A 27,570-nucleotide genomic window follows, 5' to 3' on the forward strand; every position below is an offset into this window, starting at 1 on the left:
GCAATAGCAAAACTGATCCTAATCTTACCAAATAATTAATCAATTATTTATTTGTATGCGCATAACATTTATTCATTTATTTACTTTTTTTAATTTATTTTTCTGCTGAAAACACAGCATCTGTTTGGATCAAACTGTAGATGATGATTGTGTAAAGTTAAGTGACCATAGCTGTGACTAATCCACATCTGCTTTACATACAATAGGTTCACTGAGGACACAAACGCACTATAAAAGTCATTTTCCTCTTAGTCCAGACCTCCTTTTCATGCAAACTATTTTTGGGTTGTCTGTCATTGTACACAGGAATGCAAACAGTTCTGTTAACAAACATCAGCAGTGTGTGGGTGTTTGCGTATTTGTTAATAGCAGAGTTTGTGCTCAGATCCTACAGATATTGTATTTCATTGCATGCTGGCTTTCTATTCTTCTTATCTAGTTAGTTAGTTAGTATCATCAGGCCAACAACAACAACAAAAAATGACTCACCCTCATTTAATGCTTAATTAATTAATTTATTTGTTTGCATATTTGTTCGTAAAAGCATAAAAAGATTTAGCTATTTGAGGCTTGTATAAAGTTAATAATCTTTTGAGATATTCAATTCAGAGCTGGTTGTGTTTATCACATAATAAATTAACAGAGCGAGACCATAGCTTTTGATCTTACAGAGATTCTGACTATTCATCTGATACAGCAGCAGAGCGACCATTCATCTTCATGAGAAAACGTCTTCCCGCACGCTACGGTTTAACCATGCCGTCAAGCTTGAAAACATCTGCGGGGGGTCGACTTTCATCAGGCTGTGATCTGGAAACAGGTGTGGGCTCTAGATTCAATCTGTTTACACATGTATATGAGGATCAAAACTACTCTGAGGTCAGTGACCAAATATAGCTTATCACGTTGAACCATAGAGGCAATTCCTTTATGCCATCACACTGAGGTTAATGACTAACAATGGGAGGCTCATTGCAGTCCAAGAGAGGTGATTACAGCAAAATGCTAGACCTGTTTGAGGTGTTACATTCCCTGAAGTGTGGACCTCACAGTGTTTTATATATTCACATAGGGCTTTCAGAAGATTCAAATTAATTAAACGTAATTAATCTCATGATTGTTTTACATTAACCGATCAGTTAAAGCTGTGTTCTCAGGACAAGGATATATATTTTTTTTAAAATGCCAGGTTGTCACAAAACAGGCAGGTTTTCACATTTATAATTATAAGATTTCTAATTTGGCAAAACAAGGGTTTGGTAACTTTCCTATGTTTGCTGTTTCATGAATTCTTTAATAATTGCTTTAATATCAGTGTCTCAATTTAGAGGCAACATCATGTTCTCATTGTGACAACTTACTCCATAAATACTATGCTGTACCTACTTATATTTTGTGTAAGGATTTCATACATCATTTTTAAATTGCCCATATTAACTCTTTCCCCACTAGCATTTTTTTTAAAGATGCCAGCCACCCCCAGAACTTTAGATTTTTTAAATAATAATAAACCAACATTTATTAGAAGGATTAGAAGATCTGGCATCTCTCAAATCATTTCAGATGTACTAAACAAGGTTCGAAGAATGGACCCAGTCTCAGCTACAACTAGAGTGTTTGAGGGCGGGTCAAAATAGACACTGCTCACAAGCAGCCAATGAAGACCATAGACTGGCATTATGCAAATTTGTTACAAACCTATGTAGGTTCGAGCAGGGAGTAAGACTGGAATTACTGACGACTCGTTTCAGGCAGTTCCTTAATCGATTCGTTGTTTTAGGAGAAACTCCATTTGTCGTACACTTGGATCTTTAAAACTTTACCAACCTTTTATATTCACAAACAGCTATAATACAAACTGCATAAAAGATAATATCCGAATACTGATAATAGTGGCATTTTAAGGAGGACTTTCTCTGGGATGATTCTCTATCATTTGCTGATGAAAGAGTCTTATTGTTTTGACACCTGTGGAAATATGAGCAAAGCCACAAGATCCATGTGACTGCAAAGACAGCTATATTCTCAGCTCTTGCAAACGAATTACCATCCCAAATCTGATACTTTCACGGTTGGTTAAGAGGGGATCCAGGGAGGACCCGGTAGCTTGGCTGAGGATGTATAGAACTGGGAATTTCTATCACTAAAACAGACTCTGGAATTTCTAGAAGGGTCTCAGGAACTTCTCTCACAGGAACGGACTCGGGAACTTCTCTCACTGGAACAAATTCTGGGGTCTTAAGCTCTGGAGCGGATTCGGGGGTGACACTCTCTTAAGCGGATTCGGGGATTTCACTCTCTGGAGCGGATTCGGGGGTATATCAATCTTTGGAACACACTCAGGGATATCAATCACTGGAATGGACTCAGGAATTTCAATCTTTGGAACGGACTCGAGAGTTTCCACCACATGGCTTGGGGCTGTCACACTGTCTTTCTACCTATTCTCCACGATGGTAAAAGGGGGATCCATTGTGGACAAGTATCCATTCCACAAAGTCCTGGAAGCTCCCCTGAGGCCCATCTCCGGGCAGGCGTGCTCTTGTCTCAGCGTTGAGACCTGCCCTGAAAAATTTAGTTTACAGTAATGGACGAAACGGACCAGTTCCAAATAATTTGTGGGCTGTGAGGGACAGATCCCCCTAGGAGAGGAGGACAATCTTCACTGCTACTAGATATTTAAAGCGTAACTCTTGCCAAATTGCAACCTAGGGTCTTTTTGTTAATCTACCTGAGGCAAACTTTCATTTAAAAGCATAATTAGGATGGAAACGCCACTTTTAAGTTTGACAGTATTTCCGTTTTCGGTCAAATTGCCTTTTGAATGGGAGTGCTTGGGGCACGACTATGATAGCATCAAAATTGCTATTTTTAAAACACTAAGAAGGCTCGACACAACATGAAACTTTGCTCGAAGTAACACCAGGGGCTCTTCACATGAACTAGAGCATTGAAAACATTGTTTGTGTACACAGAGTTTACTAAAAATAAAGATTTTGAACAACTCACTGTAGCTGTTGTGGTTTCTGGCCGCAGGCATTTTGTCAGTCAAAAATAGTTGAATGGGGATCGTTTTGACAATGATGTAATTTGTACGCGGAAAAAAACTCAAAGGAAAAACATCTCAGTTTTATGCATATCGTTGTCGTGTAAACATACCCTTCGATTATCAAAGACACTCAGACACGAACAGAACAGAAAATTAGATCAAAAACAAACTCTAAACATGAACAAATAAACTCACAATGTGACAGATGCGACAACCATAACGTGAATTTTGTCATAAAATTTCACTAAATAATAGATGCAGTTTGTCATCAGAATGTTAATTAGCCCCAATATAACACGTTTATGTAGGCATATCTTTTCATAGAGTGAGAAATGATATGCCTGTAATTATAAGAAACATCACAAAATATAAAGATCAATGACAGATTTCAATCTACAGCAGACTGAATTGTGGATACTTCCATTTTTAAAATGAAGCATCCAAGCACATTTTATTCCTTCGTCCTAAATCCTAACCCTGTTGCATTATAATGGAACAATATATCTGTCTTCTTGTGGAACCCTCAGTGGAAATCATTCACAGCATTTACTGACACCAGTTGATGACCTTCATACATCTTGATGTATGAAAAACATTTCTGATGGAGCTTTCATTGCTTTGATGGATGCAGCTTTTCCCATCACATGTGGAAGTGAAGTTTGTCCACGGGAAGTTTCCATTACCTTCGCTCCCCCCGGCCAGTGTTCCATCCACACCCTCACTATACCCCTCACACACTGCTGTAATGGACTCTGCATCATTTACAGTCTCAAGAGTTACTTAATCAATTAATTACAGAGAAATAAGCTGTTTTGAAAAGCATATTACTGCAGTATGAAGTACATGTGTTTTTCTACAACATTTAACAACATGCGTTGTTTGTTTTCTTCTTATTTCTGTAAATCCAGATAATTGATTTACAAAACATCGATTGAAATTTAGGTACAAATCATACAAAACGAAAAAACTTCAAACAAACTTATGAAGTGTTCAAAAACGCCTCGGTTACGACTGTAACCTCGGTTCCCTGAAGAGGGAACGAGCGTTGCGTCGAGAATGACGCTATGGGGAACGCTTTGCGTGATGACGTCTTGAAGCACATGTAAAATCAGTCCAATGGTGTAGCGGGACGTCAGAGGCGGGTGACGTCACGTACCAGGAAGCTATAAAAGCCGGCCCGAAACAGAAAACGAAAGCTTCGTAAAAGTCTGAAGTCGAGCTGACAGGCATGAAGGAGATATGGCAAGGCGACGCAACGCTCGTTCCCTCTTCAGGGAACCGAGGTTACAGTCGTAACCGAGGCGTTCCCTTTCAAGGGAACTCCCGTTGCGTCGAGAATGACGCTATGGGGAACGTCTATACCAACGCCTCCATAGCTACGAATGTCTGTCCTGTGTGTAATCTAATAGAGCAGCACTAGGATGACAAAACATGAGACCCTGGAGCAGAGTCTAGATCCAAAGAGTAAAACCTGACGAAAGTGTGCGGTGAGGACCAGCCTGCCGCATCACAGACATCCTGTAGTGAAACTCCTGAAATAAGGGCCTTAGAGGCCGCCATACTCCTTGTAGAGTGCGACCGGACAGCCAAAGGAGAAGGCTGCCCAGCCGCCTCATAAGCAAGTGAGATAGCCTCGACCACCCACTTGCTCATTCTTTGCTTAGACACCGGCCCTCCCTTGTTAGGGGAGCCAAAGCAAACAAACAACTGATCACTTCTGCGCCACAGGGCAGCTCTGTGGACGTAGGCGTCTAACGCCCGAACTGGGCAAAGCAAATTATTAGCCTCCTGGTCCGCATTCTGGAAGGGAGGAGGACAGAAGGCCTGCAGAATAATAGGTCTGGCCACATTAGTGGGGACCTTGGGGACATAACCCGGTCTGGGATGGAGAAAAGCTTTCACCATACCCGGAGCAAACTCTAAGCAGGACGGAGCAACCGACAATGCTTGAATATCCCCAATTCTCTTAAGAGAAGAAATGGCAAGAAGGAAAATAGCTTTCAAAGTCAGAAACTTTTCCGAAACCTCCTCAATGGGCTCAAAGGGGGCCAGGGACAGGCCTTGTAGAGCAATGGACAAGTCCCATGGCGGCACCCTAGAGCGGACTGCAGGCCTCAGCCTCCAAGTGCCACGAAGGAAACGAGATACCAGAGGGTTAAATAACGCGGGCAGGGATGGACACACACTCGATACTGCTGCTTGCTCGCCATATCTGAATAAATATATATATATATAGACAGACAACACCAAATAACAAGGACAGATTTCAACACAGAGCGCGACTGAAGACTCAGAAAGCTTTCGTTTTCTGTTTCGGGCCGGCTTTTATAGCTTCCTGGTACGTGACGTCACCCGCCTCTGACGTCCCGCTACACCATTGGACTGATTTTACATGTGCTTCAAGACGTCATCACGCAAAGCGTTCCCCATAGCGTCATTCTCGACGCAACGGGAGTTCCCTTGAAAGGGAATCGTCATTTCCACGCCCTTTATGATGTATCCCATTGTCGATATTTTCTTTCTTAATCAACAGATTAAATTAACACAAAACAAACAAATAATATCATAAATTGTAACAAAAATATGAAACCAAATAAATTTACTTAAATGGCTACAACATGCATTTTATATATTTGTAGAAACACCGTATGACCTTCTTTTTGCTCATGGTATTAGGTTTAATATAAAATATAAAAATTATATAAAATTTAATTTTAAGTACTTTATCACACAATGCGTTGTACTTGACCTGACCTTCCATTTTCAGTGTCATGAATGCATTAAAGTATTAGTTCACCCAGAAATGAAAATTCTGTCATTAATTACTCACCCTCATATCGTTCCAAACACGTAAGACAGAACACAAATGAAGATCTTTTTGATGAAATCTGAGATATTTCTGAAGAGACACGGTCACTTTACACGATGAACAGATTTATTTTAGGCTTTTAATCACATTTAAACATTGATCAGTGAACATAAACAGAAGCTCAACCGAACCTTGACGTGCGAGAATGAACCTCATTGGTTCTTGCGGAAGCTCAAACGAGCTGCGTAACATCAGAATCAACCTCATTGGTTCTTGCACGTCAAGTGAACTTCCTTGGCTTCCGTTTACCATAACTGATGAATGTTTCAATTTTGACTAAACCGCTCAATTCATATGGATTAGTTTTAAAATCTCTTTATGAACTTTTTGAAAAAGCGTCAAAGTGGCAGTTGCGCAGCTGTCAATGGAGAGACAGAAAGCTCTCAGATTTCATCAAAAATATCTTCATTTTTGGGTGAACTATCCCTTTAAGATTCAAAACGCATTTTCTATTATTTTGATTAGGTCATGTGACAACAGTATGGCATACCTGGACAGCTGTTTGAGATGTGTGCTTTCAGGTTTGGCTTCAAATCTGTGAAATGCACTTTCAGTAAACTACAGCCGTCTATTATTGTGCTAAAATCCATTTCAGGTAAATCCTCTCCCTAAATGAGGTTGGTCAGTGTACATGTCCTAAAGCTGAATAAGCTACAATGTGGATCAGACCTTTTGCCGTTTAGTCTACGTTTTGACTAGTCATCAGACTAAAAATGTTTCATGATGCATATAGTTTCATTTATTATTATTTTTCAATATGGAATGCAATATAGAGTGCTAGTATCATGTACTGTATATGTAGTACTAGCAGTATGCTAGTGTAGTAAACAGTATGCTAGCTTTCCATTCCTAGACCCTCACAAAGCTCGAGTGTGTAGTGTGCATAGGGCATTCTGCAAAGTATCAGACTGGAAATCGTGAAATAGTTTAACATAGGATAATGAAAAGCATTTGTCAGAGCTGGTATCTCTGAGATCTCAAGTCACATGAGAAGGGGCAGTGGAACTATTCCCTGAAAGCTGCACATTCATGTGGGGTTTTCACAACATTTGTCCAAGAAATGGTAATCACTATAAATCGACGACTCGACGCCTGTGAAGAGACGACTCAACGCTGGCGATATATTATGCCCTAAATTAATACATGATTAACTAACTGTATTTTTCTATGTACATTTCTGAAATGCACTTTCTGTAAAGCTGCTTTGAGACAATATGTATTGTGAAAAGCACTATACAAATAAATTTGAATTGAATTGAATTGAATTGATAAATCTGTAAAATTATATGTTTCATAGAAAAGAGAGTTATGTATCCTAAGGTTCGCATAGATCAGTTTGCACCTACAAATTAAGAATTCATAATTCATACACCCTCACTTTTCAGTTAACTAGATGTTTCGTTTGTCAATGTAACACAAATGCAGACATTTTGTAGAATGTTCATGCTGCTCAGTCTCCATCCAATTTCAGTGTATAGAAAATAAGCGACACACTTTCTCACGTCTCCTTTTGTATTCCAAAACAGAAATAAGTCATACGGGTTTGAAGCGATATGAGGGTTGGTAAATGATTAATTCTTCTGTGACATATTTCCCCATAACAAAATTCATTTGTTTACTTCATAATTTCTTTTGAGAGATATCTGTTGCAAACGCTGCCATGTCTCATTTATGATTCTTAGATGAGAGACATGTGGCAAAAAATAACATTTCAATATCATTCAAGTTCCATCAAATCCTTCATCTCCTCTGCTGTGTACTCTTTTCACGTGTTTTCCTCTTATCTCCATTTTGCTTTTCAAAATCATATCATCTAATATCCGGACTAAACAAAGCAAATGGGAACCTGCCTTTGTGTTTTGTTTTTTCACCAGATATAGATGGAGCTTTGATGGATTGGTGGAAAAAGCATGCCAACCTCTCTCTCTCTCTCTCTCTCTCTCTCTCTAAGTGGAAGTTGTTAAAGGCATTGCTGTCAGTGATGTGGACAGTAATAAATAGCTCTATATTTATTAATAAGGACCTCCACCTATTTCCCTCTGGAACTGAACAGTCACCATAGGGATGAGCTGTCAGTCTTAGGTAATGTAAATGTTAATACTTTCATAAGCATTTGCTTAAAAAAAAACAAAAAAAAACTAAATGTAATTCTGTGATGAACATGTTTTTAATTTATGAATGAAACTACCATGATATCATAATGAAGAAAAAATGCCTCAATATAAATTAATAATGAAGAAAGAAAACCTTACAGTATTTTAGCAAAAATGTTTTTGTTATTTGTTAGAAAAAATACACAATATTTATAAATATTATACAGTATACACATATATAAATATAAAATACAGAAATACACAAACGAAAAAAAAAAAACTTTGTCTATCAAAAGTCAGTTAATGTGACTAACAAAGTCATGTGGTGCAACCAACTGGCAGAATCATGCAAAAAACAAACAAACATGAAACAGGCAGTGATATTATACAGAGAAGATTTGCACTTTCACATGTAGTCTGTAAGAAAAATGTTTTTACTCGATGGTCATACAACATAAATTTTTTGTTTTAAAGTCATTTAATTGTATTTTATTTAAAAATAAAATTACTCTCCCTCTTCTAGCGACATCTCTTTTCTTCTGTAATGACACCACCAGACCTTTTATTTCTGAACTACTGCAATGCGTATACGCAATAAAATGTTGTCACATTCAAGTCCATCTGTTTCAGAGAAAATTTTACCCAGTGGACATTGTACTTTGAAAGAGCGGCGAAACGTGCAAGAGAAAATGTATAATTTACAAAAGCAAACATTACAAAAAGTATTTTCTGTAGCATGTAAGTTTTAGCTGAGCTTTTGAGCTGGCAAGACATGTATAATGTTATTTGTACTTTCTATTCATCAAAAAATCTTGACAATTATCAATATATATATATATATATATATATATATATATATATAATACAGAAAATACTTTTTGTATATATATATATATATATATATATATATATATATATATATATATATATATACCTGTTAGGCACAAAAAAAATAATATATTTTTCAAATTTAAATTTAAAATAAACTCCTCTCCGAGCTGATATGCGATGGAAAAAGGGAGAAGAATGAGTTTGGAAAAAGGATCATAGGTTGCTCACGCCAAAGGCTAAAGCCACCCTCTTTATTGTTATCACTGACAATTGGTTGGCGGAGTTAGTGTAAATAACCTCTGTCAACTAGGCGGGCTATTTGTACTTGGTCTTGGTGTAAATAGCCACTCTGATCTTTACCTATAGTTCTGTCATGATAACTCTCTGAAAGATTAGCATGGTAATCTTGGCGGAATAGATCTGCTACGCTGCTGCTGATGCAGAGCAAGTACCGAGACTTGCTATGTCATGATGGAAACACGGAAGCAGTTTGCAAGTAAAACTCTCTCTCTTTATTGAGTAACAGAAATGATGATAGACACAGTCTAGAGAGAAACAGGTTAGTGACGCAGGGACTTCGATGGTCAGATGAGTGCCGTGATGAGAAGTGATGATGTGACGTGATGAATCCAGAGTGAACATCCACAGGAACAAGACTGGAATGTAGACGAGATCAACACAACCGGAACTCACAAACAACGATCTGACAAAGGAGACGAGAAATGAGTGAGTATATATAGGTGATGAGATGAGCTGCAGTTGGTGACGGGAGTGATGAGCTTGATCGCTGATGAGCGTTAATCAGCCGGCACGCCCACACAATCAGCACACACAACAACAGAAACACGAGACAAGAAAGAGGCATAGGATTTATGAACCGTGACAGTAGGCTTTGGCCTTGGTGCGCGCCCCCACTTGGAGTAGAGTCTCACGGGCTCTAGTCCAAGTGCGGCGACACCTCTGGACGAAGGCGTGGGTGGAGGGGACCGCGACTTCGGATTCCAGACTAGGAAAAATTGGTGGCTGGTACCCTACACTACACTCAAACGGTGATAGGCCTGTGGATGACACTGGCAACGTGTTGTGGGCGTACTCCACCATAGACAGTTGCTGACTCCAAGAGGAAGGATTCTTGGACACTAAACATCGCAACGTTCTCTCCAAATCCTGGTTGGCTCGCTCAGTTTGACCATTGCTCTGGGGATGAAACCCAGAGGACAGGCTGAAATTGCGAATGAAACGCCGGTAGAAATTGGCGAATCCCAGAAACCTCTGTAGGGCCTTACGGGAATCTGGGCTTGGCCATTCTACCACAGCCTTGATCTTCTCAGGATCCATACGCATTCCCTCAACCGACACGATGTAACCTAAAAAAGGAACAGACTGTGCATGAAAATCGCATTTCTCCGCCTTGACAAAAAGCCCATTCTCTAGCAACCTCTGGAGCACTTGTCGGACGTGCTGCACATGTTCCTGGAGAGACGAAGAAAAAATCAATATGTCGTCCAGGTAGACATATATGAACTGATCGACCATGTCTCGCAACACGTCGTTGACAAGTGCTTGGAAGACCGCTGGGAAGTTGGACAGCCCGAAGGGCATGACCAAGTATTCAAAGTGCCCCCTGGGGGTGTTAAAGGCGGTCTTCCATTCATCCCCCTCCCTGATGCGGACCAAATGATAAGCATTACGTAAATCCAATTTTGTGAAGATAGAGGCTCCCTGCAACCTCTCGAAGGCTGAAGACATCAACGGCAAAGGATAAGTATTCTTTACCGTGATGCTGTTCAGCCCCCGGTAGTCAATACAAGGTCGCAGGGACCCGTCCTTCTTCCCCACAAAAAAGAACCCCGCCCCCGCTGGAGAAGAGGAAGGACGGATGAACCCTGTTGCTAGAGAATCAGAAATATATTTCTCCATAGCCTCCCTCTCTGGAGCAGAGAGTGAATATAACTTGCCTTTAGGCGGAGACGTACCTGGCAGTAACTCTATGGCACAGTCATAGGGACGATGCGGGGGAAGAGAAGCAGCCCGAGACTTACTGAACACCTCCTTCAGGTCCAGGTACTCCGCGGGCACGTTAGATAAATCCACTGCCTCCTCCTGAAACACAGGGACAGAAACAGACGGACAGGCAGACACTAGACAAGACTTATGACAAAAACTGCTCCACGCCGACACAGACTTCAATTGCCAGTCCACTCTAGGGTTGTGACGGATGAGCCAGGGGTGACCAAGGACGATGGGTGCGAGGGGAGTGTCCAGAATGTAAAAGGAGATAGTTTCTGTGTGATTTCCTGATGTGATGAGGGTGATGTCTTCCGTGATGAATGAGATGGTGGGAAGTTCCTGGCCGTTGAGAGCGTGTACTGAGATCTTGTGTGTGAGAGGTCTGAGGGGAACTTGGAGTTTACGTGCAAATGAGTGATCCATGAAATTACCTTCTGCCGCAGAATCCAGAAGTGCTTGACAGTCGTGAAGGTGAGTTGACCATCTCAGTCTTACCGGAAGGAGAGTAGATGTGGATGAGGACTTCTCGGCGGAGATCCCACCCGATAGTAGCCTCATACTTACTATCGGGCTGGGCCTTTTAACGGACAGTTATAGGCAAAGTGACCCGCTCCTCCACAGTACATGCAGAGGCCCTGGGACCTCCGCCTTTCATTCTCCTCCCGGGAAAGCCGAGCTCGCCCCACCTGCATGGGCTCGTGATCGTAGACAGGGCTGACCGCGTCCCCGCTTCCAAACCGTTGGCCCTCGAACCCTCCTGTGGGACGACTGGGCAGAGTGCGACGATCCATTCGTGATAACCGTGCGTCCACTCTTAATGCCAAAGCGTTCAGGTCGTTGAGCGAAGTGGGAAGGTCCATGGCATAGATCTCCTTCTGGACGCGGTCAGCCAGCCCATGCAGGAACATGTCCCACTGCGCCTCCTCGTTCCATTGACTCTCCGCCGCTAGGGTCCGAAACTCGATTGAAAAGTCAGAAACGGACCTCTCTCCCTGTCGCAAATCGGCCAGCATCCTTGCTGCCTCTCGTCCAGCGACGGCCCGATCGAATACCCGTTTCATTTCGGCGGAGAGATCCTGGAACGAGGCACAGCATGGATCTTGATTCTCCCACACCGCTGTTCCCCAGAGTGCCACTCTCCCAGTCAGTAGTGTCGACACAAAGGCGACCTTGGCTCGCTCGTTATTGAATGTTCTGGGTTGAAGAGAAAAGTGCATGGAGCATCGTGTTAAGAAAGCTCGACAGAAGTTGGGTTCACCTGCATATGACTCGGGAACTGGTAGGCGGGGCTCCGACTGGGAGGGGTTCTCTGGTGGTGGTGGGGGAACCGGCGGTGTGGGGGGCGCAGTGGGAGCTCGCAGATGTTGAAGCTGATGGGTGAGCTCGGACACCTGCGCCACTAGAGCCTGAACAGCGCGAGCTGTATCGTTGAGGTTCTTCTCCTGGGAGTCCATTCGAAGTATGCTGCTGTTCACGAATTCTTCCAGCGATCTGGTGGAGCTACTCGCTGCTTCCATTGATTGGTCAGATCGTTCTGTCATGATGGAAACACGGAAGCAGTTTGCAAGTAAAACTCTCTCTCTTTATTGAGTAACAGAAATGATGATAGACACAGTCCAGAGAGAAACAGGTTAGTGACGCAGGGACTTTGATGGTCAGATGAGTGCCGTGATGAGAAGTGATGATGTGACGTGATGAATCCAGAGTGAACATCCACAGGAACACGAACAGGAAACGAAGAAGGCACAAGACTGGAACGTAGACGAGATCAACACAACCGGAACTCACAAACAACGATCTGACAAAGGAGATGAGAAATGAGTGTGTATATATAGGTGATGAGATGAGCTGCAGCTGGTGAGGGGAGTGATGAGCTTGATCGCTGATGAGCGTTAATCAGCCGGCACGCCCACACAATCAGCACACACAACAACAGAAACACGAGACAAGAAAGAGGCATAGGATTTATGAACCGTGACATGCTACTGCCAATACATTCACAGACATTGCTGTGAGCATGTAAGACATGCTGCTGCACATACATGAATTAACGCCCGTAGCAGATCTATACAGGTGGAGCTGGGGAAGGTGGAGGGTTTCTGAACGTGCACTGCAGACTGATACAGCAAACACTACCAGTATTTGAATGTTGAGCCGCAGCTCATTGGCCACTGATGCAACAGCATCCAATCAGCTGCGCTATGCAGATAATGATGTGATCACTACCAAATTAGTTAAGGACCAATAAGTAGTTTCATGCAAGGTATTTGTAGTTTTTTTGTAGTTGTAGATTGTTTATTGTAAAAATTCTGGATACAGACCTCCATTTCATTTGTGTAATTGGCAGTAATATGTTTTTTTATATTTGCCTAAAGGCCTGTTCACACAAATAATAATAACTACAACATTAAATACATGATAGAGTCAGCACCAAATGGACTGTAACATTCTGTTTAGTAACATTCTGGATTCTGTACTTGCACATGTGGACATGCATCACTGTTCAGGGATGGTAAAAGAGAACGACACTAGGATATTTTTAGATCAATAAACTGTACAATCAATAAAGTGCAGTCAATAGTACATTAAAGTATATTGTTGTTTTTTTTATATTGATTTTGATGTCCTTCAAGTATGTTCAGAAACAAAAAACACAGTCAATCTTTATTTTGGGTGCCATCCAGATTGCTTGTAGTATTACAGAGAGCATCTGCGGATTGTTCAGTGTATCCTGTATGGAAGATCAGCAGGAGTCTGTCAGAATGAGCCATTACAAACGCAACACTTTATCAAACTGATGCTTTCCTGGATTTGGTGATTATGACTAACACTTTTCTGCAACATTAAGGCACATGTCCGGCTGAGGCTGGCCGCTGGGAATATGAGAGCCGCCCACACTTTCATACTGTATGATGGCTGGCAAGCATTTTGAGCTTTTCACATCCCCACCTCTGTGAGACAATAACTCTTAGTGACTCTGTAAAGTTGCCAAAATAATTTTAATGACAATTATGTACCCTGAGAGCAAAAGTAAATTATGCTTTCTTGGCAGACACTTTCTTGCCAGATGAATTTTCTGTACCAAATTGTCAAGCCTCAATTGATGCAGTCCTCCACAATAAAACTCTCATTACAAAATGTGCCAAGGCCATTTGAATAAAACTTATCATTAACTGAGCTGTCGTAGAGCTGGAAGGCTTTTGAACGCTTAAACCGCAATTGTTTTAGCTGGAATGCCTCCAGTGACAGAGTTTGATGAGAAGTTAATTTTTTTTGGCATAAGAAGTTTCGTAATAGCGTAATCAAATGAACAATTTACCTTCATTTATCTAGTAAAGTTTACAGTACACTGTGCCAGACAGCACTGAATTTATTTCAGTGGGGCAGGATTGTTATAATTTAGTTTTTATTTCTATTTGATAGAAGTTTAGTTTTTATTTGTATGTATTTTCACTCAGAATTTGCTGGTAAATTTCACTAATTATTAAAATGAAAGGGGGAGTATCACACTGAATTAAATGTGAAATTTTGAAGTAGAACAAGTGAAATAGTATTTTCGGTAGCATTTTATTTTTACAGTCCTGTTACCCATGTATATTGTACTTATTGTAGTATTGCAATAACTTGGTAATAACTAGGTACTAACCCTGGACCTACCCCTAAACCTAACCCATGTAGTTACTATATGTTAACAGTACTTTTCTTACTAAGTACACTGTAAATGCACATACTGTAAAATAAAGTTGAACCATATTTTCTTGTAAAACATACTCTAATAATCTTTGCTTTAGTTACAACTTTGAAAAAAAAAAACATTTTTACAATGTAGTTTTCACTCTATCATTGTTAGTTTTAGTTTTCTAATTTCAGTTAATTTAGTCTTCATAATAGTTTTAGCATTTTAGGGCTACCAAAGTTATGCCCAAAATACATTTCAGTTTTTACGTGTAAGCTAGTGTATGTGTATTCTACATGTGGCGTAAATTTCGTCATCAGCATAGTACAATGCTCAACTCATACTTGCACCTTGAATTTTTGGCACTTATGAATTCATTGGTTGAATTGCATTATTACTTTGTGAGCTTTTTTGTGAGAGGGTTAAGAAATAAACTCAACTTAGATTTTAACATGTACAAAGCCATTTTTATTGCTCAAAACTTCTGGACAGAAATAGTGCAGACACTGGATAAAAATGAAACTTGTCGAACGCCTGTGTTTGCACACACTATCAAGAGGAGCTTTACTTTAAAAGGCTGTGTGTTAGGCTGTAGGTTATGCATATGCTAAACGTTTGCACCAAAACCTTAGTATGTTTTTGGACTGTGTTTACTTCAATCATAAAAAATCTTACCCTGTTTGCAAAGTATAAATGGTAATATTATTTTAAAGTTAAAGTAATACACTAAAAACTAAGGGAAAAGTAAGCTAATAAAATAATTATAACTCTAGTTATGTATTTATTTATTTAAGTTCAGCTTGTGATAAGTAGCGTAAAGTACAGTCAGCCATGGTTGCAAAATAAACCCCTTCAGGGTCACAAAAGACATCCCAGATTTACATAGGTGTCCTGTCTTGATTACCTTGTCACAGATTTATTTATTTATTTTCATAACCATTCGTTAAAGTCTCCATGAAATCAAAATTGATATTCTTATTTTTCCATGGAATATTGCAGTATTTGTTATAAAGGATATGTCCATGCACATAATTTTTTTAATTCATTTGACCTTGTAATCTTCAATGAAATAACCTTCACTCCCATCTATTCTCTGATGATGTGTTTACTGGTGCAAGGGCAAGACAGCCTATTGTAACGCTGACAAGAACAAGCGAGATGGCTGGCGTCAAGCAGAGCTATGTGCAGGGATTATTAATGATTCAAATTAATCAACATCAAACAATAACATCAAGGAACATGGGGAGCATGGCTACCAGGTATCCACATAAACAATAAACACTGACTGACAAAGATCAAGGGAAACACTAGGGCTATATTCAAACAAGGGCTATATACACACAAGGGGTAACAAGCTAACAACACACACCTGGGAACAATCAGGCTAATCAAAAAAGAAAATTACAAACATGACACTCAGGACAGGAAATAATGTAAAAGTCCAAACACAACACAGGGAACACGGAAGGTGGTGAAGGTGGGCCTGAGAACCAAGTCAGAGCAGGGGGCCAGGGTGGAGCCAGCTAGGTGGGAAGCCAGGTGGGAGCTGGAGGCCACCAAGGGAAAGCAAGTGAAGCTGGAGACCCCCACGGCTGGAGCAGGCAGAGCTGGAGGCCCCCACGGCAAAGCAGGTGAAGCTTGAGACCACCAAGGCCGGAGCAAGCAGAGCTGGAGACCCCCAAGACTGGAGCAGGCAGAGCTGGAGACCACCAAGACTAGAGCAGGTGAAGCTTGAGACCCCGAAGACTGGAGCAAGCAGAGCTGGAGACCCCCAAGGCTGGAGCAGGTAAAGCTTGAGACCCCCAAGACTGAAGCAAGCAGAACTAGAGACCCCCAAGGCAAAGCAGGTGAAGCTGAAGATCCCCAAGGTGGAGCAAGCAGAGCTGGAGACCCCCAAGGCTGGAGCAGGCAGCGCTGGAGACCACCAAGACTTGGGAGGTAAAGCTTGAGAGTCCCCAAGGCTGGAGCAAGCAGAGCTAGAGACCCCCAAGGCAAAGCAGGTGAAGCTTGAGACCCTCAAGGTGGAGCAAGCAGAGCTGGAGACCCCCAAGGCTGGAGAAGGTAAAGCTTGACACCCCCAAGGCTGGAGCAAGCAGAGCTAGAGACCCCCAAGGCAAAGCAGGTGAAGCTGAAGATCCCCAAGGTGGAGCAAGCAGAGCTGGAGACCCCCAAGGCTGGAGCAGGCAGTGCTGGAGACCACCAAGACTGGAGAAGGTAAAGCTTGAGACCCCCAAGGTGGAGCAAGCAGAGCTAGAGACCCCCAAGGCAAAGCAGGCAAAGCTTGAGACCCCCAAGGTGGAGCAAGCAGAGCTGGAGATCACCAAGACTGGAGCAGGTAAAGCTTGAGACCCCCAAGGCTGGAGCAAGCAGAGCTAGAGACCCCCAAGGCAAAGCAGGTGAAGCTGAAGATCCCCAAGGTGGAGCAAGCAGAGCTGGAGACCCCTAAGGCTGGAGCAGGCAGCGCTGGAGACCACCAAGACTGGAGAAGGTGAAGCTTGAGACCCCCAAGGTGGAGCAAGCAGAGCTAGAAACCCCCAAGGCAAAGTAGGCGAAGCTTGAGACCCCCAAGGTGGAGAAGGCAGAGCTGGAGATCACCAAGACTGGAGCAGGTAAAGCTTGAGACCCCCAAGGCTGGAGCAAGCAGAGTTAGAGACCCCCAAGACAAAGCAGGTGAAGCTGAAGATCCCCAAGGTGGAGCAAGCAGAGCTGGAGACCCCTAAGGCTGGAGCAGGCAGCGCTGGAGACCACCAAGGCTGGAGAAGGTAAAGCTTGAGACCCCCAAGGTGGAGCAAGCAGAGCTAGAGACCCCCAAGGCAAAGTAGGCGAAGCTTGAGACCCCCAAGGTGGAGCAAGCAGAGCTGGAGATCACCAAGACTGGAGCAGGTAAAGCTTGAGACCCCCAAGGCTGGAGCAAGCAGAGCTAGAGACCCCCAAGGCAAAGCAGGTGAAGCTGAAGATCCCCAAGGTGGAGCAAGCAGAGCTGGAGACCCCTAAGGCTGGAGCAGGCAGCGCTGGAGACCACCAAGAATGGAGAAGGTAAAGCTTGAGACCCCCAAGGTGGAGCAAGCAGAGCTAGAGACCCCCAAGGCAAAGTAGGCGAAGCTTGAGATCCCCAAGGTGGAGCAAGCAGAGCTGGAGATCACCAAGACTGGAGCAGGTAAAGCTTGAGACCCCCAAGGCTGGAGCAAGCAGAGCTAGAGACCCCCAAGGCAAAGCAGGTGAAGCTGAAGATCCCCAAGGTGGAGCAAGCAGAGCTGGAGACCCCTAAGGCTGGAGCAGGCAGCGCTGGAGACCACCAAGACTGGAGAAGGTAAAGCTTGAGACCCCCAAGGCTGGAGCAAGCAGAGTTGCAGACCCCCAAAGCTGGAGCAGGCAGAGCTGGAGACCAAGGTGGAGCCAGCGGTAATGGAGGCCACGGTAGAGCCGGCGGGGCTGGAGACCAAGGTGGAGATGGTGGCTCTGAGTCAGAGAGCCCAGACAGTTTGGATATGTCCTCCCTGGCTTTGGCAGAGAGCACAGAGTTCAGGTACAGTCTCGGTGGGTTTAACGGAGCAGACAGAGGGTTCAGAAATGGCCTCCTTCAGCCGGGACAGGGAGCCCAGAGAGTTCACAATTTGTCTTTTTGGCTGTAACTGAGCAAATAGGGAGCACTAGAAGTTCAGGGATGCCTTCGGTGGCTGTAACAGAGTTAATAGAAAGCTCAGAGAGTTTAGAAAGATGCACTAGTCCCCAACACCTAAGAGACACCATGCTAAAATGTAACAAGTAATTGCATTACTCATCACAAATATATTGGAGTAAATAGTACATATACTTATTAAAAAATGCTAACTAATTACATTTACTCAAATACTTTATATCATTCCTCCCATGGCTGTGGCGGGCGCCACCGCCTCAGGAGACGTGTGTGCAGCCCAGACACATAAAATGGCAGTAGCCATCACTGGGAACACCTAGGACAAAGGGAAGAGCTCCCAGACCACTGGGGGCGCTGACTACGATGAGCTTGAGGGTGCTGAGACCACTCGCACTGACAACTGTGGAGGATCCACCACACTGGATGCCAGTCTCATCCGCCATCCAGTGGGTGGGTTTGTACTGGCCGGTTAAGCCTGTGGTGGACAAAGCACCGCTGCGAACTACATTTGAAGTTTAGTAAGCTTACAAATCATTCGTAATTTTTTTAAAGAAATCAATCAATTTTACGTCATGATATTTTTAAAGGTTATTACATGAATGAGTTACTTAATGTCATGTTTGTTTAACTGAGAGAAATTGTCCAAATGAACACCTGTCCAAGAATGTACAGTATGTGCATATTTGCATGTTTGTGTTTATGAGTGTTTGAGTGTATGTTTTAGCACTAGAGTCATCAGCACTAATCATCCACCGCTTTGTCAGGAAGTTGCTGGACTTCCTCTTCGTTTGACCTCATTTCCTGTCCAGGTTATTGCTATAGCATTGTTTTCCACCCTGTCCTCCTCATGCTTATTCTCTGTTCACACGCATATTGATTCATACTTAAAGGAGTTGTTAACATAAAAATGAAAGTTCTCTCATCATTGACTTTCATCTTGACTTTCTTCTGTGGAACACAAAAGGAGTATTTCAAAAAGATGCAAAAAATACCATAAAAGTCTCATTAAAATGGTTCATACAACTTGTACAATATATTCTAAGTCTTCTGAAGCAATACAATGACAATGACAGAGTCCTCTATAGGCCTATTATCTTAAAGCTTCCTCTACAAAAAAAAATTGTCAACTACAATTTATGAAACAATTGGCCTAGCAACAAGACACAAAACACTCCAATAATATTGCAGTATGCATTTGTATGAAAGGAGAAAGACATGAAAGTGGCGCCAGATTCAGGTACCTGAATGAGTGATAAACAACTGATAGACAGCAATGCCATGGATACTGATAAATATTTAGAAGTGTCTGATCGCAGAATGCAGAGATTGACCAATCAGAATCAAGAATTCCAGAGAGCTGTGTAATTGGAATCAGTTGGATCAATGAGTTGAACTTGAGAACTGAATCAGTCCTCTGTTTTTAAGAAGAATCAAATCAAAAGAGAGATTAATTTACAATTTCTTTCATGAACACTCCAGGAGATCTCGGACGAATGACAGGATTTTGGACAGGAGTCAAATGGACAACTTTTATAATATTTGTTTGTCTTGATTTATGCCTTTGTGTTCCACAGAAGAAGGAAAGTCATACAGATTTGGAACATAAATGATGACAGAACTTAATTTTTTGGGTTTTTGGTGGGTGAACTATACCTGTTATAGCATGAGCTACCTGTTGGTTGTTGCAAGTCTCAACACACTCATCTACACCCTCATTTACTGTGTTTTTTTTGTTTCTGTTTTTGGTCCTCTAATGTTCACACTTTCCTAAATGTGTTCCTGTGTGCTGAAAACAACTCTCTCCTCACTTACTCATATGGTTGCTCATTTAGAAGATTCAGAGTTCCTCTGCTTTTCTGGTTGACTGCAGCTAGTCCTTCCTCTCAACTCGCACTGGAAGTGCAATCAGTAAATTTAGCCCTCCTGTTTACGGAGTGCTGAAAACTGGGCCATTATTCAAGAATCTCGTCTTGTGTGCAGCCGACAGAGAAAGAAGTGTTGACATACAACATTTCCTGGTTAGTATCAAAGACATTAGCAGCATTGGGATTCCCTTGGCCAGTCAATGAAGAGAGGAGAAATGTTTGCGTGTTTTCTGTTTCTTGGACGAGTTACTGTATTTGTGCACTTAAAGGCATAGTTTACCTAAAATTTTTAATTCTGCCATCATTTACTTAACCTTGTGTCATTCCAATCCTGTATGTCTTTCTTCGACTCTTGACTTAATTTTAAAGATCTCTTTATGCCAAAAAGATTTTATAGTACATAAGGAGAAGAGTCTTAAATGATTGCATAATACTTTCATGTTTAATGGGTTACTTAAAAAAATACATTTTACGTGATAAATTATGTAAATGAGCTGTTTAATTTATAATTCAGTCTAAATAAATGAATAATAAAAAAAATATATTAATTGGTCCTATGATGGGAACCCCTAAAAGGTTCTATATATGAAGCGTGTGACAGAACCCCTTTAAAGTTCAAAATAGAGCCTTTTCTTCTAAGTATAGATTTGGGGGAACAGTACAGCTTATGGTCTGTAATGCCTAGACACTTTTAAGGCAGAAAAAGAATAAGCAGTAAATGAGTACAAATAGGGGTCCAGCACCCTCTGTTTGGAGGCCTAAAAAAAAAAAAAACACCTGGGTGCATTCCAGAAAGAAGGTTATTTGACATACCTGGTTAAGTTTACTCAGCGTAAACGGATAACCTCAACTTTCAGTTCCAAAAAATGGAGGTATCTTTCAGGGTAGGTAGCCAAAGTAACTTACTCTCTGAACACAAGCAGCTCCGGAGCAGGTTATGTTTCAGGGTTAGTTTGTTTCAGAGGTATTCAGCGCAGATCTGGGTATACATGTGGCAAGCAAGACAAGGCAGAGGGCCGTGAGAACAGGGCGAGGCTGGTGCCATGATGAATAATGACAGGTCTTGAGTTTCAGAAACATAAAAGGAGGAGCGACGACAGTGAAGGACGAGAGAGGACCAGGCCTGGACAATTTTACGTTATGTTTTGTTTATGTGTGTGTCTTTTATTTTCGTTTCGTGTTTTGTGATTATTAAAGTGTTGAAATGTTCGCCAGTTCCCGCCTCCTTCCCTTATCAACAAGACGTGTTACATTTAGTTAACCTTGCTTCTAACCTTGGACTACACCTCTGGATGGATGATCAATGGAAACTGCACCACAATGCATTCCCTTGTACCTTAATCACGAATTACAGTTAAAATTCAGTTTAAATTCATGATCAAGTGTAAGCACCAACAGATCTTGGTAACACTTTATTTTGATGCTCCCCAACAGACATTCTACGGACGATAAGTAACTTTGTACATTAACAAGTACATGTCAACTTGTTCCACTAACCCGGACCCTAACCTAACAGTTTACTAACAGTCTACTACAGTCTACTAATACTCTAATGAGTGTTAGCTGATATGTATTTGCAAATCATTTATAGTTAGTAGAATGACTAAAGTGGACCATCAAAATAAAGTGTAACTCTTTTCTTGCATATTGTGATCCGAGTAATATGGATTATAAAAAAAAAAAAACTTTGTTCTATCCATCAGTTATTGATTGAATGAAGGCAGATCTAAATGTGAGCTTACAGTCAATTGAAAGAAAGGGGCAGGGTAAATGACTGGAGAAGTTTGGCATGCCACATTTTAAGAATTACGAGGTTAGAACATATTTTAAAAAGTGAAACATACTTATGGATGAATCGTTCACAATAAGATAAATTGCATGCATTTCAAAAATTGATAGAGTCATTTTCGATATCAAGCCGACTTTAACCAGCACCTGAATAATTATTTACATTTATTCGTTTAGTAGACGCTTTTATCTAAAGTGCCTTACAAATGAGGTATACAACATGTGATTCATCTTAAGGAGGCAATAAAATGAGAAGTGCTCGCAATACAAGTTTCAGAGTACAAGTTAGTAATTATATTAATAGCATCCTTTGAGTAGGTAACAGGCCCATGTTTGTGTTCTACAAACATCAATTGGCTGTCTCAGCTCACCATCTGCACTTGCAAGTGTTGCGATTCATGAGAAAATTCTAACTTTGAGATGTGGCTAGGCAGTGTCAGAATTACTCTCAAAGAGTTCCTTGCAAATGTGCTGTGAAGCCATTACCATCGCCACAAAACACACAGAAATTCCCACACACTTGTACGTTGACTCCTGGATGGAAACAGGAAAGGACAGAGTCTCTCTTTATCTTGGCGAAACATGGCTTCCGAGAGAAGGGTAAGGAGTAATTTGTGAATGGGACTGCAGCCAGTAGTCCTCCGCCGCTCCTTTCATCCATTCCCACAACACGGAGGCACAAGCATCCACAAGGTGGATGTGGTTGGAGCGCAACATGGATGTTCAACTTCCCACAGGTCACATGATCAGGATACAAGATGTGAGGAGGTGTGCGCTACAGTAACCCTTAAAAAATTTGGAGGGGTTGTGCAAAGTTACACATGTTTCTCAAGAAATAAAGTTAATAGTCATTTATTTCAAGGGAAATTTTTAATTTTTGCTAGTGAGTGTTCCAGGAAACATTAGGTTGTTTATCTTTCTGTAAATAACAGTATGATTTCACAAAACACATACTGGATCACTTAACCTGTGGCGTAAATCTGTTGTTTTATTTATGCTGCTTTTTGTATTGTTCATGCACTTGTTTTCCGGTCTAATTTTCCCAGACTTGGAATGCTCACAAGAATTCCTGTATACCTCTGAGCTAAATTTAATTAATATGAGTGCTAAAAATAGAAAAACACAAATAATGATCTAAGATTGCAGCTATTGTTGTGCTGTTTGTTTCTAGATTATGGTAAGTTCACAAATCACACACACACACACACACACACACACACACACACACACACACACACACAGTACTCATAAACACAAGTGGTATTTGGGTATAAATTTCTTCTATTTAAACATTTACAATTAAATGTTTGAAAATTGTTTTGTAGATACATTTAAATTCTGCTTATTGTACATATGAATTTTTGTAAAGCTTAACAAAATAAATTAAATAAAACAAAAACTCTGTCAATACTGCTTAAAAAGAGCAGAAGGCACCTCATGCAGTTGGTTGAGTGGATGTTCAACGTGTGCAGAGCTAGAATCTAGACAAAAAAACCCCCATTTGTCACGTTTTAGTTCCAAGGATGACAAAGAAGTTTCAAGTAGCAACAGTCTTTATTAAAATAAAGCAAACATAGGTAGATCCAAAAGGTAATCTCAAACGAAACAGTCAGTAGACACAAACAAAACCGGACCCTGTAAGAAAACAAACTGAGGGACTTAAATACACAATGATAATGAACTGAATGTAGACAGCTGTGTTAAATTAATCACCAAGACATCATCATAATAATACACATTGTCACTGTAATTCCCAAACTTCCATTTGTGTTGTTTTAGTGCTTTATTACTAGTTTTCCAATTTTAGAATAATATAAAAAAAAAAATTGTGTATAGACCTAGTATAATAGTAAATGCGTGTCTAAACCATTGACGTGTCATGTATATTTTTCCACCACCAGAATACCTTTAATAACCTAAAGTAATGATATTGCAACTGAAGGCATCCCAGTAAAATGAACTACTTGACTGAATGAATGTTGTTGTATGGATATTTTTAGTTTGAAATGCCCCAGTGTTTGGGCTGATCTTTCTCTGTAGAGCTGTTGCAGATGTACCTGATTTGCAATGTTGCCATTGTTGCTCGTAATAAAGGCCAGATTTAGGAAAAATGCTGAAGCAGACGCATATGAGTCATGCACTGATATTTCCACTGAGCATGCCTTTGCATGAGTATGTGCGCGCGCACGTGTGTGTGTGTTTGTGCCAATATATGCAACACATGTTTGTATTTGTACAGGTATGTAAGCAATCCTGAGATGCTTTGCATTGGATTATTTTTATTTTATTTTTTTATTTTTTTTGCTAGAGGAAACAGCCCTGTTCACTTCAGAAAAGTTTTGTGTGGGCATCCATAAGCAGGAATGTTGCGCTGTCTCTGTTACCATGTTCCCTCACTCCATCCATATTTTCATAAGTTCATGAGGCAACACTGCAAAAATGTATCTTTTTAATCAGTGTTTTTGTCTTTCAGTAGAAAACAAAAAAAACAAAACAAAATATGGTAACCATGATAGCCGTAGGCTCTGTAAAGGTGTGTTCACAGTAGTAAAAATTGTTGGACAAAAAAGTCAATTGTCTTTTGTTTTGTCTATTGTCGATAGTGTAGTGATGTATGAAGCACAGCTCACACGTAGTATTCTTATGTTTTGCTATGAACCAATCACATGTCAGAGACAATGTATGCTTTGTTTCTATTGGCTTTAGCACTTGTCAGTACAGTTTATGTAAATTAGCCCTGGAAGGTTCAGTTGTGTACTGGCTGCTGAAGAGTTAGGCTCAATCCCAATTCACCCCTTGGCCCTACCCCTGCGTTTTGCGCGTTCCCGTGAAGGGGTAGGGTTGTCTCGATTCTCTTTTGGTTGGAGGGGGAGGGGTAGGGGTAGGGGGAAGGGCCAGATAGCCCTTGAAACGAAGATTTTTCGGGACCACACTTCAAACGAAGGGGTATGAGAAATGTACCTGCATACAGGTTACAGAGGCAACATGACTGCCAATAATCATTTTCTTTATGTCACATTCAATCTTGTGTTCATATTTACAGTCATGTTCTTCAAAGAAACGGTTGCAAAAAAATCGCTAAAGTTCATTAACAATATGACGCGTGTAAAAAGCAAAAGTTTGAAGCAAAGTGGACGCCGCAAGACCTCCAGATGCGCGTAAACGCGTCTTTACATTGACTTAACATTGAAATCACTCGCGCCAGATGCTCTATTCGCGTTTGTAGGCATCGAAGATATCGTCATCTCTGTTGTTTTCTGCGAACTTCAGAAGAAAAATGCAATAAAAAATAGCTGTAACTTACGTAACTGAGATGACTACAGCTGCCGACGGCATCTTGGAAGTTTGTGATAAACATTGGCGCATCTCCTGTGACGTAGGCGCTAGCAACGACGTATAATGATGTGTAACGGTGTAGTAGTGGTGTACCATTTCTTAGGGGAATATTTTCACCCCTACGCCTTGCCACTCTTTTTCAAGGGGCAAGGGTAAGGGGTAGGCGAAGGGGTATAAAATAGAATTGGGATTGAGCCTTAGCATTCCTTCAACTGAATTCTTCATGCACCCAGAGCCTCCTTGTTCACCTCATCATCTTAATGCAAACATAGAAACACAGAGATCACTTTCAAACCAAGAAGCTTTCTGATGGTCAATGTGGCAAAATCGTATGACCAACAAGTGAAACCTGCATGGGGAAATCTTTTGCCCTCAAGCTAAACTCAAAACTGGTCATGTGAATTCCTTTTGGAATGACTGGATTTTGACCTCGAAAACTCGCCGGACAAATGTAAATGTGACCCCAATGTCATTGTTACTAGTAATACAATTATGGTAATTGTGGTAACATACTATCAGTAAATATTGTCACCAAAAATATGTTTGTATCACATGTAAAATATGATAGTTTTTAAAACAAACCAACTTTTTAATATTAATAGATGCAAGATCTGTGTGTTTGGGAGTGAGGCACGCTCGGTCAGCCCTCGAAATGCCTGACTGTCCTCTATGTGAGCGTTTCCTGTTAGAGGAAGCTCCACTCCTGCATGGCTCTCTTCTCGAACAATCAGAGTCAGTTGTTTGCACCTCGTGGTTCTGGTCCCGAGTTTGCTGAGGCAATATGGCGGCTTCAATCACGGGGATTTGTTTTATGCATATTTTCTGTTCTATAAAGATAAACAGCTGAAACTAACTTGACTCTTTTTACTGAACTTATGAGCCCCTACACGCATCTCACATGTGCTTAACCCCGAGCGTGTTCCCTTTTTTGTCCCCACTACAACAAAATATACAAAAATTGTTTCTATTTTCACAGGGATCACAAATTGAGTTGGCAGAGGAAGAACTTGAGATGGGTCTTCCCCTATCTCTTGTCCTCTCTACCGACTCTGAAAGCAACCTCACGGCTCACATCCAGCGTTTGCAGAGGTGGTGTGTGGATTATGTTTGCAGTTTAAGGCAAGAGCAGCCAGGTGTCCCCCTTTCTTTCTCTAGCTACATGCAATGAGTCCTGAGTTGTTTTCGTAAAAAGAAAAACACACATATTCAGTTATTCCAAACAGACAGTGTAAAAAACAACTTGTCTGCTCCTCCGTGCCACCAAGCAGAAGGCTTATGAACGCTCTCGGCCATCTCTCTAAGCTAATTATGATAATCACAAAGCGGCATCTGCGGTTAAATATTCGTGGGGACACTGAAAAAAAGCAAGGGGCTGTTTCGGTAACCCTCCACATTTATGTTTGGAAAGCAGCAGTCTTTAACAGGGGTCTGCCCAGCTTAACTGCTGGAGTGTGGCACCCAGAGCTGCCTTAACCTAATGTTAGGCCCTGGGGCTGAGAGGTTTTATAGGCCTCCCATCCCCTCGATTTATAGAGTCTCATTTTAAAAAAGTGTAATATCTAGGTAATCTACATCACAAAATGCATTAGTTTCTTACATTATTGCATTAGACCTACAACAGTGAGTTTTCCATCTTTGAGCCAGAAAACACCATACTATTGTTATTAACATATCACTGAGCCCATTTGAGCATAAACACAAGACACTTTATTTTAAAAAAAACACAGCAACTAAATTTCAACTTTATGCAAATGAGAAGCGATTTTCGCGAGCGACAACCAATAGGAAAGAAGCCTTTCAGTGGAGCTCAGCTCCCGTCACCGTCTCGAGTGCAGTGCAGGCAAGACAGAAGAGTTCGAGGGCGATTTCACTGTTTTATATGATTTGACTGTAACTAACCACAAACATGGATATAATAAAATGATGCATGGAAAAGAAACTGTCGACAGTCTCAGTGAGTTTAATTCATACATTTATAGTTCGAGTGTTGTAGTTTTATGATGCAAGTTTAGCACTGCTGCAGTTCATTTTACAGTTTCCCCTGCATTATGCTGACTATTAGGGACAAGAAAATTGATTATTTGTCAAATTTGGATGACGTTTTAGTAATTTATGACAGTATGAGTGAGTTTAATTTGTAGATTGATCGATCGTTAATCTAGTCAATTATTTAATCCACTGAACACTGCTGTGTGGTAATATAAAAACACTCTCCCAACAGCATACTGTTTCTTTTGAGCCTAATTCCTAGTCAAATTAAAATAATATAGTTGTATCACTTGTGATGGTGTTTTGTATAGATGTGGCCAGACGAGCAGTCTACCAATAACATTAGAGCGACAGCACTACCAACGCCCACAAGCGACTTCACAGTATAGAGACTAGCGAAATACAGCGACAAAATCGCTGGCTGTGT

Source organism: Abramis brama, assembly GCF_963993115.1.
Source record: "Abramis brama genome assembly, chromosome: 16".
In the NCBI taxonomy this organism is placed as follows: domain Eukaryota; kingdom Metazoa; phylum Chordata; class Actinopteri; order Cypriniformes; family Leuciscidae; genus Abramis; species Abramis brama.